The sequence below is a fragment of the Atractosteus spatula genome, chromosome 11, assembly GCF_055471065.1.
Source record: "Atractosteus spatula isolate fAtrSpa1 chromosome 11, fAtrSpa1.hap1, whole genome shotgun sequence".
Taxonomy (NCBI): Eukaryota; Metazoa; Chordata; class Actinopteri; order Semionotiformes; family Lepisosteidae; genus Atractosteus; species Atractosteus spatula.
In genome coordinates, this window is record NC_142716.1 from 24,368,311 (window position 1) to 24,380,601 (window position 12,291).

Genomic DNA, 12,291 nt, shown 5'->3' on the forward strand with positions numbered 1-12,291 from the left:
GCCCTGCTCGTGACTTGAGTATGTTATTGTCTCTTCACTCGAGAGATTTGTTTTCCCTGTTTGAGTTCATTTTTTTTTGCTTGAGCTCTGTCAGCGTAAGGTGGTGATGAAACATTAAAATGACAGAATTCGGATGTTGGTGAAAGAAGAGCTGTTTATTACGCTTGCAAGCGGGAGAGTAGCTTACCAAAGCCAGTCTTGCCGAACGGTTATAAAGTTAGTCTTTTTGTACAGTGTAACAAACAAAGTATTAGCACATACATCATATGACTTGCTAACTGTCGACTCAGTCCTTTCCGTTTTTATGCTGGTCTAATAGAAAAGACCTCCTTATATGGCACTTTGCCAGAACTCAGCATTCACAAAACAGGATGTTACAAGTTCCGAATAGACATTATGTGAAATCATGAACGGACAGCACTTGCTATGCATTTCCTGCTGACAAATAAAGAATATGCAGCTTAACCTTTAGGAGATAAATTGTTAAAAGCATTTATTCTAGATTCTTCAGTGGTATCTCTTCATCTCTGCAGCTATTTGTGAAGCTTTAGGGATGTCAGTTGTGCAACTTCCGTGGATTCAACTTCCTTGGGGATTCATTGCACATCATAATTTTTTCTCTTTGAGGAGGGACCTTCTTGTTCTAAGCCCACTGGCTTCACTGTGGATGTTTCAGAGGAATTCAATGAGTGGATGATTGGTCCATCCAGCATAACCAGAGCTCTGTTAACCAAGCATGTTTCCAGGTGGCAACTGACAAGCCTTCATGGCTGTTGTATCAGTCCAGGTGGGATTGCCAACCATCACACTTCACCCTGTCTGGTGATCCTGATACTTTTGCCTGTTTCCACCTCCCACAGCTACGATGAAGGGTGAGATTTTAGGAGATAATTTGTAACCTAAAACGTGTAAAATATATAAAAATGTGTAAAATATCACAGGTAAATTAAAGTCACACTTTAAGTCAAATTAATCCACATATTATCTTAAATGAGATTTTTGTAAAGTAATTAAAATCTTACCTAAAATAGAAAAGGATAGATAGTTCATGTTTTGGAAAATAATAACAGCCTTTCACGTTTACCTAAAAATATATAATTTGATTTATAAATATTTGCATTGAGGGGGTATTGTCAGTACTGGGGACCTGGGTTCAATTTTGGACCTGGGGTACTATCTGTGTAGAGTTTGTATGGTACACTAGTGTTTGCATGGGTTTGCATGGGTTTTCTTTGGGTGCTCTAGTGTCCCCCCGCAGTCCACAAACATACTGGTAGGTTAATTAGCTTCTGAGAAAATTGGCCCTGGTGTGAGTGTGAGCATGTTTGTGTCTGTTTACACTGACATGGACTGGTGTCCAATCCAGACTGCATCTTGCCTTGCGAACATTGCTTGCCAAGATAGGTCCAGCTCACCCAACCTTGTATTGGATTACTGGATGAAGCGGTTAGAAAAAAAGTCAGAAACTAAAGAACTATATTCAGTATTGGCTCTGACATAGGAAAAAAAAACCTGATGAAAGTTGTGTAAAGACAATAGGTTTTTAGGTATCCCAGTAAAATGCAATTGATGGGTACATATTCAATCTTAGTAAAACTACTGTTTCATTTGCCTTCATATGATATGTACAACAGTACATATCAACAACCATCTGAAAAATAATAACAATCAGTTGTATTTGAAAACAAGCAAAAAGGAAAGCAAGCAGAAATTAATTTTGAATTTAATTCAAAACAGAAAAATTTTTACACTGTTTTGCAAGTTTAAAACAAAAACACATTGCTATTACTTATCTGTCATCATCATTTCACAAGCTTAAATATTCTGTGCAGTTTAAGGGTGAACATGATTTATTTCCATGTGATCTGAATCACTAGAAATTGCTTAATGGTTTGAAACAGACTTCTGACAGTGAGCCATTAGGAAAACTGTGGAAATAAAACATTTGTGGTAGAGATATTGGAATACTGCATAAATGGTGGATATAATGGATATTTTCTACCTAATGCAGTTGTAAACATAGCACATTAAAATAGCATCTTCCTAAAATAATCTATAACTATAAAAAAATGATAACATTTATACACATGTATCATCATTTCTGTTTCCATTATCAGTATTTTAATGGTCCATTTTATAGCTGAAAAAATAACCAAGAAATGATGTACTTTAATTTGCCTAAAATTACTTTTCATAAGAACAGTGCACATCAGTAGTACACTGAATGTGTAGTCAGGCTATTTTGGCAAATAAAGTGTTCCTTTCAATGAATGCATGTTATAAAAACAAAATTACATAATCTATAAGTTCTTTAACATGTAGCAGCAGGGCTCTGCACAGTTCAGCATTACACATAATTATGTGTTGGTATAATTGTATGAGTAATATCTGTATTTTTCTTGTATTTCTTGGTAACACCTTCAGAAAATCTGTTTCTGTTGTGTTTTGTTTAGATAGGTGAAGGTTTGAAATTAGGCACCACATGCTGAATGTAGAGAAATAAGTGTTTCTCCAGTTACTTGCAGCTAATTCCTATACACTCTAGCCTTGAGAAAACGATCCTACTATCCTACTGCTTCAGTGAAAATAGAAATCTTGAATCTTAGTACACTAATGACATAATTAATAACTTTAAAAACATTAATTGTTTAGATGTGAACAGCTAAAAGATTAATTTCAAGCATATTACATAAACACACCTATGCATAAAACTATTTTATATGTAGTAAATTAAAATCTAAATACAAAGAATACAGAACTGAATTTTCATCTCCAGCTTTGCATCTGCAACCTGGTTAAATTCGCTCTTTGTATAGAGTCCTAATTTCCTTGTCCAATGGCCAAGAAAAAATCATATTTCTTATGCCTGACTCCTCAATATTACTTAAATGCATTTTCTTGTTTGGTGATGTAACAACAGGTGCTATAACAGCAAATGCTAAAACTTTACTTCAAACAAGCATCTTTATTTAATTAAATGTACTTTATTTCATTTCATTTACTTGTATATATGATTTATTTTTGGTGTTTGTATGTTTTATTTAGATATATGCAATATTATTTTCCAAGTAGAGTAACAAATTATATGTTGTATACTATTTGAATATATTTGTATTAAGAACAAAATTATATATGCTATATATTTCCAATTTTTCTGCAAATATTTGCCTGTAATGGTCATAATTGCCTATAAGTCTGCATTCTTCGACACAGGATCAGCCTAGACATTCTCTGGAATTTATTTATTTATTGTAGAATTTTAAAGATTTGATATTTTGTGATTTTCTTACTGTTTTGGCATGCAGTAAATTTAAGAACAGTTGTGTTTCTTGCATGCAAACACAACAACCTATTTTAAGGACATTGTGTAATTCCACATTTATTCAGTATACAGTATATATACAAAAACAACTCTCATTCATTTTTTAAATGCTTCAAAATCAAATTCCTTTTTTAATTAAATACAATCTTTTGTATAACATTGTATATAGACTATAATAAAGAATATATGAAGAACCACTGTTTTTTTTTCGAGCAATAAAACGCAACTTGCAAAGTTATTAAAAAAAAGTGTTTTAACTCTATAATTTGGTTAACATGACCCATGCCAGTCTCACTGAACGATCCAGGTTAAATAAAATCAGAAGTGACAATCAATTGGCAGACACTGGTTGCAGAGAGCACATCATCACATGTATTAGATTGATTGTTTGCACATCGGTTACCCAAACCTTGCCCTTCTGTCAGATCTGACTTACCACAAACCTGAAGCAGTGTGTTGATCCTGACCCTAACCACTACAACAGATGGAGGATGATTGCAAATTTGTCATCAAAGAAAGCCCACTCCTGTCTTGATAAGAATTCCAGTGGGACCACCAACTTCAGTCCAGCATTTTGCATTCAGCTAAAGTGGTTGAACTGCTGTTCTTTGATCATGTTGTGATGGAGTATTTATTTTAAAAATAGCTTAAATAAATTTAAAAAACTAAATATCTAAATAAGCAAATACATTTGGTGCTTTCGGTAGAAGGCATTCAAGTTTCCAGCGTTTTAAAAGAGTTCATGAATACTGTACAGTATTTGACAAATAACTAAAATACTATTTTTCTGAAAACATTTAGCCTTTCCTCTTTTTTTTCTAAGAAGGCTTTTATATCTGACAGATTTTTCAACATTACTCATTTATCCTGCGATCTAAAATCTGAAGTTGTAATTTTTCAGTTTGAAAAAAAAAAGAGGAATTAAAGCCCTAGCCCTAACAAAGCAGTAAGAACTACAGCACTTGTTGATTGTATATTAGACACTCTCAAACACTTGGTCAATGTACCCTTTGTAAGTGTGCTCCTTTTCCTTTTTTTTTTCCTTTTTTTTATTTAATATTAAATTGATACATTGTCTTTTCAGCTTACCCCTTTATCCTTAAAGGGGTGGGAATGGTTTGTTGTTTGAAGTCACTGAACGGTTAGGAGGATTTGGTTCATAGAACACAGTGGGCATGTAGATGTCTCTGTATCTGTGGTCACTGGAGTATAACCAAATAATCTAAAGCCATAGTTTCTGCAGGTTCTGCCCTCAAAAAGTGAAAGGCTGAGAATAACGGCGTATCCATTATGACCTTTAGGAATGTACAGAGGTGCTGCTTTCCCATGTTTTGTCTAACAATAGTATGGAAAGACTGTCATTTCAATGCCATGCTAGATTGCAGGGTCCCTTTGTTCCTCTACACAAATGCAGAGTTTAATGCTGCATCTCAACTGCTCTCTTTACACTGTATGTCAGAAGTTCAGCCCTGTCTGTCCTTGGTATCAATTATACATTCCCCTGTGCTATTCCTTTATAGCAGCAGAATAGTTCTTGTTCTGTGGAGTTGACCAAATGTATTCCAGGTGTGTGAATAAGTAGGGGACAGTTAATACAAATCAAACTGTGTATTTCAACTGTCAAGTCCCACTAAATTAACTGCCACCCATTCATTATTATAATTGCATTTAAAACAGTTAGTTAAAAAAATTGCCAATATAATGTAAAAATAATCACACCCAAATTGTTTATATCGACACTTGCTTATATTGACAATGCTTTCTGACATTCAAAACCTATTTATATACATTTACTTAAAATACTTTATAAAAGTACTCAATTCCAGCCTAGAACAAGAGGTAAGAGTTAATCTATTAAATTGTCTTTTCTTTAAACCCTAGTGTTCCATTGTTTAAAAAGTAATTTGAGAATGTGAGAATTGTTAGCTTTACAAATCAATTAGTAATATACTCTATTGCAAAACTATTTGTATAATAAAGATATAAACAGAATTAAAAAGAGCAGCAGATGACATGAACTCTCAATGTGATATCCTTGTATTGTAAATATATTATACAAGTATTAAGGGCTCTGATTAAAAATTCTGAAAGGAGTATTGTCTTTTCCTTGCAGTAAGAACTGCTATTTGTTTTGTTCATATTTGCTTACCTTTGCTTACATTTTCTCTCTAAAAGAATACACTTTCTACAGTACAATATTATGTTCTTTGAACTTTGAACATATTAAATGTTATATTTATTCAGCTTTCTGATGATTTTAGTCCCAGATATCTTTTAAGATAACTCTACCTCTCTAATAATAATCCTTATAATGCTGAGTCCTAATAAATGTCTTTTGTAATTTCCAATTTAATTGTACATCCCTTTTAATAGAACCATTCAGAATGACTCTCTAGCAGCATTTTTTTTTATTTCGGCATAGAAGCTTTATAATATAGTAAACCTATCATCTGCACAATGACTACAGAGTTTTATATGGAATGTCTAACTAAAAAAACTATTTCAACATATACCGTCGTGACCTCTTAAGCATGATAAAAATATGGTCATTTACAGTAATTTTTCAGAAACAATCACTGTTATATACAAAAAAGCAAATACTTTGCCTGTACAGCAGCCTATATTCAAATGAAAGAAAAGTGACTAGAGAAACCGATCTATTCATATTTACTGATATCATTAAAATCTGTAACTTGAAATTTTTGATCACTCAAACCTTACTTTAGGAAAAATGCATATGTATAGTTTGACCGTTTTAACAACAATTTGAGGCTTTACATTTTTACAGTATATCAACTGTGTGAAACTGTGTAGTGTTTAGTGTAACTATATTGGATAGTAACATGAATTTGCATTAATACCATATTTCTACTGAATTTGAGAGGAGTGTCGTAGCATGTCCTGGATGCAATACAGTCAAGTAAAAATAAAGTTAAAACAAAATAATGTAATTCACCAACACCATTATAAAATCAAGAAACATTCTACTGCAATATTCTATAAAATTATTATCCTTTTTGAAAAATAACTATTAGATACTTTTATAGCTTTTGTATTTGTGATTCCTCTTATATTTATTTTAACTTTGGATATATTGTTGTAGAAAAGTAAAGCATCTTATCATGTACTGGGTGAGTATCTTGTTAAAAGTAGACATCAGAACAAAGAATAGCTCAGAGAACTCTGTCTGCTTTCTGTCAGTTTTCTATTGACCAACTCTTCAGTCTTTTCTACAGTCCAATGCCTCTTGCATTCCTCTGACCTTCTTTTGTTTTGGAACTTGAAATCAGATGCTTATTATCCATTCATCCATTTCCTAACTGCTTCTTCCAATTCAGGGTTACAGAGGAGCTGGTGCCTATCCCGGCAAACAACAGTAGCAAGGCAGGGTATAACCTGGATGGGATGCCAGTCCACCGCAGGGCACACACAGACACAAACAGAGACACACTTTTAGGGTCAACTTTCCCAGAAGACAGTATGTCTTTGGACTGTGGGAGGAAACTGGAACACCTAGAGGAAACACACACAAACACTAGGACACCATATGAATTCCACATAGCAACCCGGGTCAAGAATTAAACCCAGGGCTTCAGCGCAGTGAGGCAGCAATGCTATCTGCTGCTCCACTGTGCTGTCCATATATTTATCATATTATTTTCAGAATTCTTTACCACTCCTCAATCTCTGTAATTAATTAACAATTATGAGATTTTCAAGTTACCATAAGATCACTCACAATAACTCTCTCTCCGTGGTAACTTTAATTGACTTATAGTTTAAAATAGTTTTATTGTCCTTTTGCTGTTGATGCAGCTGCTGCTACAACTGTGTCAGTGTTATTAAGTTGTTATTGCTGTTCAATTCCAATACTTTTGTTTCTTTTATTTAAACTTTAAAAATAAAAAGATATATGCTAATTATGATGCATCTCCTAATATTAAGGATTTGTCACCAATATTATTTAAAGGGATGCAATATGGTATCCTAGTTTCTCTTATTTACAGTAATATACAAACAAAAAAATAGTTTCTGAAGAGTAATATGACAACTGACTTTGAATCTGCAGTGTTAGTTTACGAATTAATACATCTTAATTCATAAATCTAGATTAATAAATCTAATTAATAAATCAGGTTTAGTCATTGCATGGCTTTGACCTGCTTACATAAAACAATTTTAAGATTCACCCAAAACGATAAAAATCAGAAAGAGGGGATTAGCAAATAAATAGCAAAACATACATACTGTACACACAACAGTGTCATTTCTTATTGCATGTGCCCAGTTGCTATAACAGTGACATTCAGCAAGAGAAACTGAATTCATACAGAATTTCTTCCTAACTGTGATGTGTTGGTTTCACTAACTATAGTTGGAGTGGCATTAATACTGCCTTGTCTCTCGAAATGTAAAGTGTCCTGTTAAAACAAAATGATATAAAATAGGGGTTATATGTGGGTTGTTTGTGGAAGTGTGATAACGGCTCGCTCATTGGAGACTTCACAAGGGGGTTTAAAAGGTATTATAATGCAGTGTGAAGTCATATGTCCCAGGAAGTAAATTAGGCAATTTATAGATGTCTCTTACATGCATTTTATACATTCTCAAATATTTCTTTAGTACAAAGGATAAATCATAAAGAACTCCACAATTATGAAAAAACAACTATTAAATCTGCTTAACCCAGAGGGGCAAATTGCTTGCATATATTTAAATGCTTATACATAATTATATTTAAAAATACATTTTAAAAATAGTATTCATTCCACATACCTCTGTGTATGCATGCAGTGCAAAAGCAAAAGAAAAACTACACAGAGAGAGGTGTTCAGACCATTGAAGCTTTTTGAGCATTCTGCTGTTCACATAAGCCTCACTAAGCCTCAGAGGACCCTTGCTAAAAGCTCTCTGATCACTGGAACAGAGGCTTTTTATATTGGCATTAATTTGCATAGAAGCAACTGGGCAGTGCATATTCATGAGAGGAATAATTAACATTCTGTTTGCAGGGGGAAAATACTTTGATAAACATTAGGTTTTACCTACATTGGAAAGGTGTATATTCTGTTTCTGTAAAAGTGCAGACAAGGAAAATAGAACAAATATCAAGGAAAAAGAAAAATATTGCAACATTCTGCTAAGCTCTTACAGTATATACAGTATTTCTATATCTAGCATCACCTTGTTGAGAGGGACATAGTAGAATGTTAAGTAAACATTATTGTGACAGTAAAGAGTTGTAAAACATGAAATCCCTCAATTTACAAATGAGAAAACTGATGACAAGTAGAAAATGGTACATGTATTGGAACATGTGTGATTTCTGCAGTAATCTATAGCAATCTATAGTTTATGCAGCGTAGTATACTAGTATACTGTATATATGATACTATAGCAAAAAATAAGTTCCAGTTCTATGTCAAATATTTGTAATATTCCTGTATTTTAATATTTTGAGTATATATTTATTACCAATGGGCCAACGTGCTGTAAAATACAGTATATATACAGTACATGAAACAACTGCTCATTTTATTCTGTGATGGCACTGTAAATACATTTTTACCTTAACCAAAGTAAAAATTCACTGAAGCTGTATCCTTCTACTAACAATTACAGTATGTACAAATGACAGAATTAGAAATAAGGGTGACTTTTTTTCCTAGTAATTAGAAAATAATATGTAATCGCAAGTAGGAATGCAATCTTTAAGTATTATTAATAATTTTAATAATCTTGATTTAACAGGTTGTAAATAAAAACAAAATAAACTTGTGAACAGTTAAAGAAGAAGTTAAGCAACGTGCATCAGACAAATCTGTCCCCTTTGTTTCTTAGCTGTTGATTCATTTTTTCCTAAAAACAGCTGTATTATTTTTGCACATTTTTCAGAGATTCCTGCATCACACTTTATTTCCAATTATTATAAATTCTCTTCACATTTATATTTTGTTATATATTTATTTTGAATTACAGCACTTAATGGTTGAGGACAGTTGGCACAATACATGTTGAAACAGCACAGATAGAAAATGTTAGGAAAGGGTGGGATATATTCTGGCACATGGCAGTTATTGTTGGGGCTTCTCATACATTTTACCAACGCCATGGCCTCAAACACAAATCTTAAGCCTGTTAATAACCTTGTGGCCTAGATGGGGATCATGCTTGTCTCCGGAGCTCTAATTGTGCAGGCAATGCAACAATGGACACATCAAAATGCTATTGTGCCAAGAAATATGCTTATCAGACTAAGGTGTTTTATTTTGTATACATATTTTATTTTATTTTAAATAAGCCTAAAGAATAAATAAAGTCTAAAGAAGACTGTTACTGAACGTGTGCAATCATGGGTAAGTAGTCAGTACTTCTAATTTCTCTTTTAATACTGTTGGGGAGTTTTTATCTTCATCTTGTTTTTATCTTTTTTTTTCTGCTGACTTATTGTTCACTAATTGCATCAATTCATATCTTTGTTTTTTCTATGAAATTATATGAGGTGTACTGAATGTTATAATACAGATTGTTTTGGTATACTTGACTCCAATAACAGAAAATGTGCTGGTATTCTTTTGTACAAATGTGCTTTCACTCCTATTCCAAACTTACAAACTTTTTTGATGCATTGGCATTTTTACTTTAGCTTTCTACTTCTTGTTAAGCTTCCACAAAACGCTGAATGAGGCAAAGCTATAAACTGCTGAACAAGCCATGCACCGTGAGCCAAATTGTCGTATCACCTGTGCTGATGCTGAAAATGGGGAGCCAATATCATGCGAGTAGATAGGTAACAAAGGAATTTTATCTTAATTGTAAATCACTTATGCTGTATTTGTATGAAATATTTAAAAAAACAGTAAGGAGTAGTCTTTTAAATGTTATGTGAATGTGATATTTTTGTGAACAGGGTTTTGTGAACAAGGTTTGGTCTAGCATTAATTCCTTTGCCCGCGTAAGACTAACACATGTTAGTTTATTTTACTTCATCAATTTAGCAGTAGAATATAATTTGTCTCACATATATAAAGTGATGCACTATACCACGCTTTGAAAAAATAGAAGATCATTTTCAAAATCTGTCTTCCTTATATAATAATTTAGTGTACACTATTTTCTGTCTTGGTCAGTAAAAATAATTTGTATTTTATTCGTAATGGAATCCTTATTTTTCAGTTTTATCTAAAGAGTGAATTATTTAGCAACAATTTAATTTCATGGTGATTTTACTGGACAATATTTGTGTAATATAGTGAATCATTTGTAATATTGCAGTATTAAACTGCTTAATTTATTATCAAACATAAAAATGACTTCTGAAACATTTTGAATCACTATATGAACATAACTTGAAATCAATTAATCTAAAAATTGATTACCATGTATATTAAGCATTAAATGCATCACATTTTATATGAACAGGCCTACATTTGTGTTCCACTCTTTACTGTACTTACTGACATTCATATGTTAACATATTCATATTCAGCCCTCCAATAACATACTGTAAATCTGTGGATACCATTGTGAATGTAGTCAAAATAAAAAAATAAAAAAGTGGTAAAAAAGTGAAAAATACATAAACGTCAACTTACCAAAAAGTCAAAATGATTGTCAGCACTAGGCAACAAAACAGCTAAAAACGTATCTATCTAAAAAAAAAAACATTGTCAGGACATTTCTTTCTGTAAACTTGTTTCATTTTTTTTCTTTGCCATAATTATAGATTAAATTTATGTAAAGAAATCAAGGCTAACACATCTGAATATACTCATAATCCTGTGCATCTTTGGGGGGCACTTTAACATTATTATACAGTATGGCATTTGAAGCCAGTGAGGTGCCTGCTTTTTTGTCTGTTGTTCCCAGTTTAGAATGCATAATGCAGTGCAATAATATTAAACCATGTATCAGGATACAATTTGTAAGGTTGTGATGGCATGTGTTATTTTGCTTTTTTTTACTATAACCTTGTGAGCATCATTTCCTTCATAAACATGAAAGATAAAGTCACATTTAAATTATTGAAAAAAGGTATTTTAGTAAAATACTTTCAGACTTTGTGCACATCAGTAAAACACCACATGGTAAAAACATACTTAGGTCCAGGAAACTCTTTTTTTTTCTTTGTGGGGTCAAAGTGCATGATCTCATTAGTCAAGTAAAATGTTGATTGACAAGCCAACGGATAAGTGGTAGAAAACTGATAAAAGATGGCATGTCAAAATGTCAAAAGGACTGTCTGCACAAAGCTATAGAATAGCAAGAAACGTCTGTATCAAATTTCTCAGAGGCCTTGATATTCCCTGGCCAAAATCACAGAGCTCAATACTTTAAAAAGACGGGTAGAATCACTCTGTTACTGCTGTAAAACATTTGACATTCTTTTAGCTCAAAGCCTGTCAAGTTTTTTTTTCATGTCTGTCATTTTGTGGTTTTGTAAATTGTTCCCCAAAGAGATCACAGCCATGATTCCTAAATACTTAAGTCTGAAGTGTTATATTTGATAGTTTCTCTTTCTTTATAAGAGAAACATAAATATTCAGATTATAAAAAATGCAAAATTGCTGAAGCATGTTTGATATGTTTGTACTCTTTATTTCTACATTTAAAAACCTAAATATACCTGTTATTTGTATTATTTTAGAAATAATTACTATAATATGTAGAAACTGATATTGTTTTATAATTTGATGGATTAAAACAAAATGAATTTATGTGGATGATCTACTTTATTGAATCACTGTGGTTTCTACAATTTAACATGCCTCCAAAACCAATTCCACTTTCTCCACTAACAACACTCAGTGTTGGAACCACACATTTTGCACAATTTAAAACACTGGCCAGCAAAGAGAGGGTATTTTAACAGCATTGTTTTAAAAGGCACCTAAATCATGAGATGAATACAGTAGCTTTAAAACATATCATCAAGAAAATACAAATGGAATGTCTTACATATTTACATT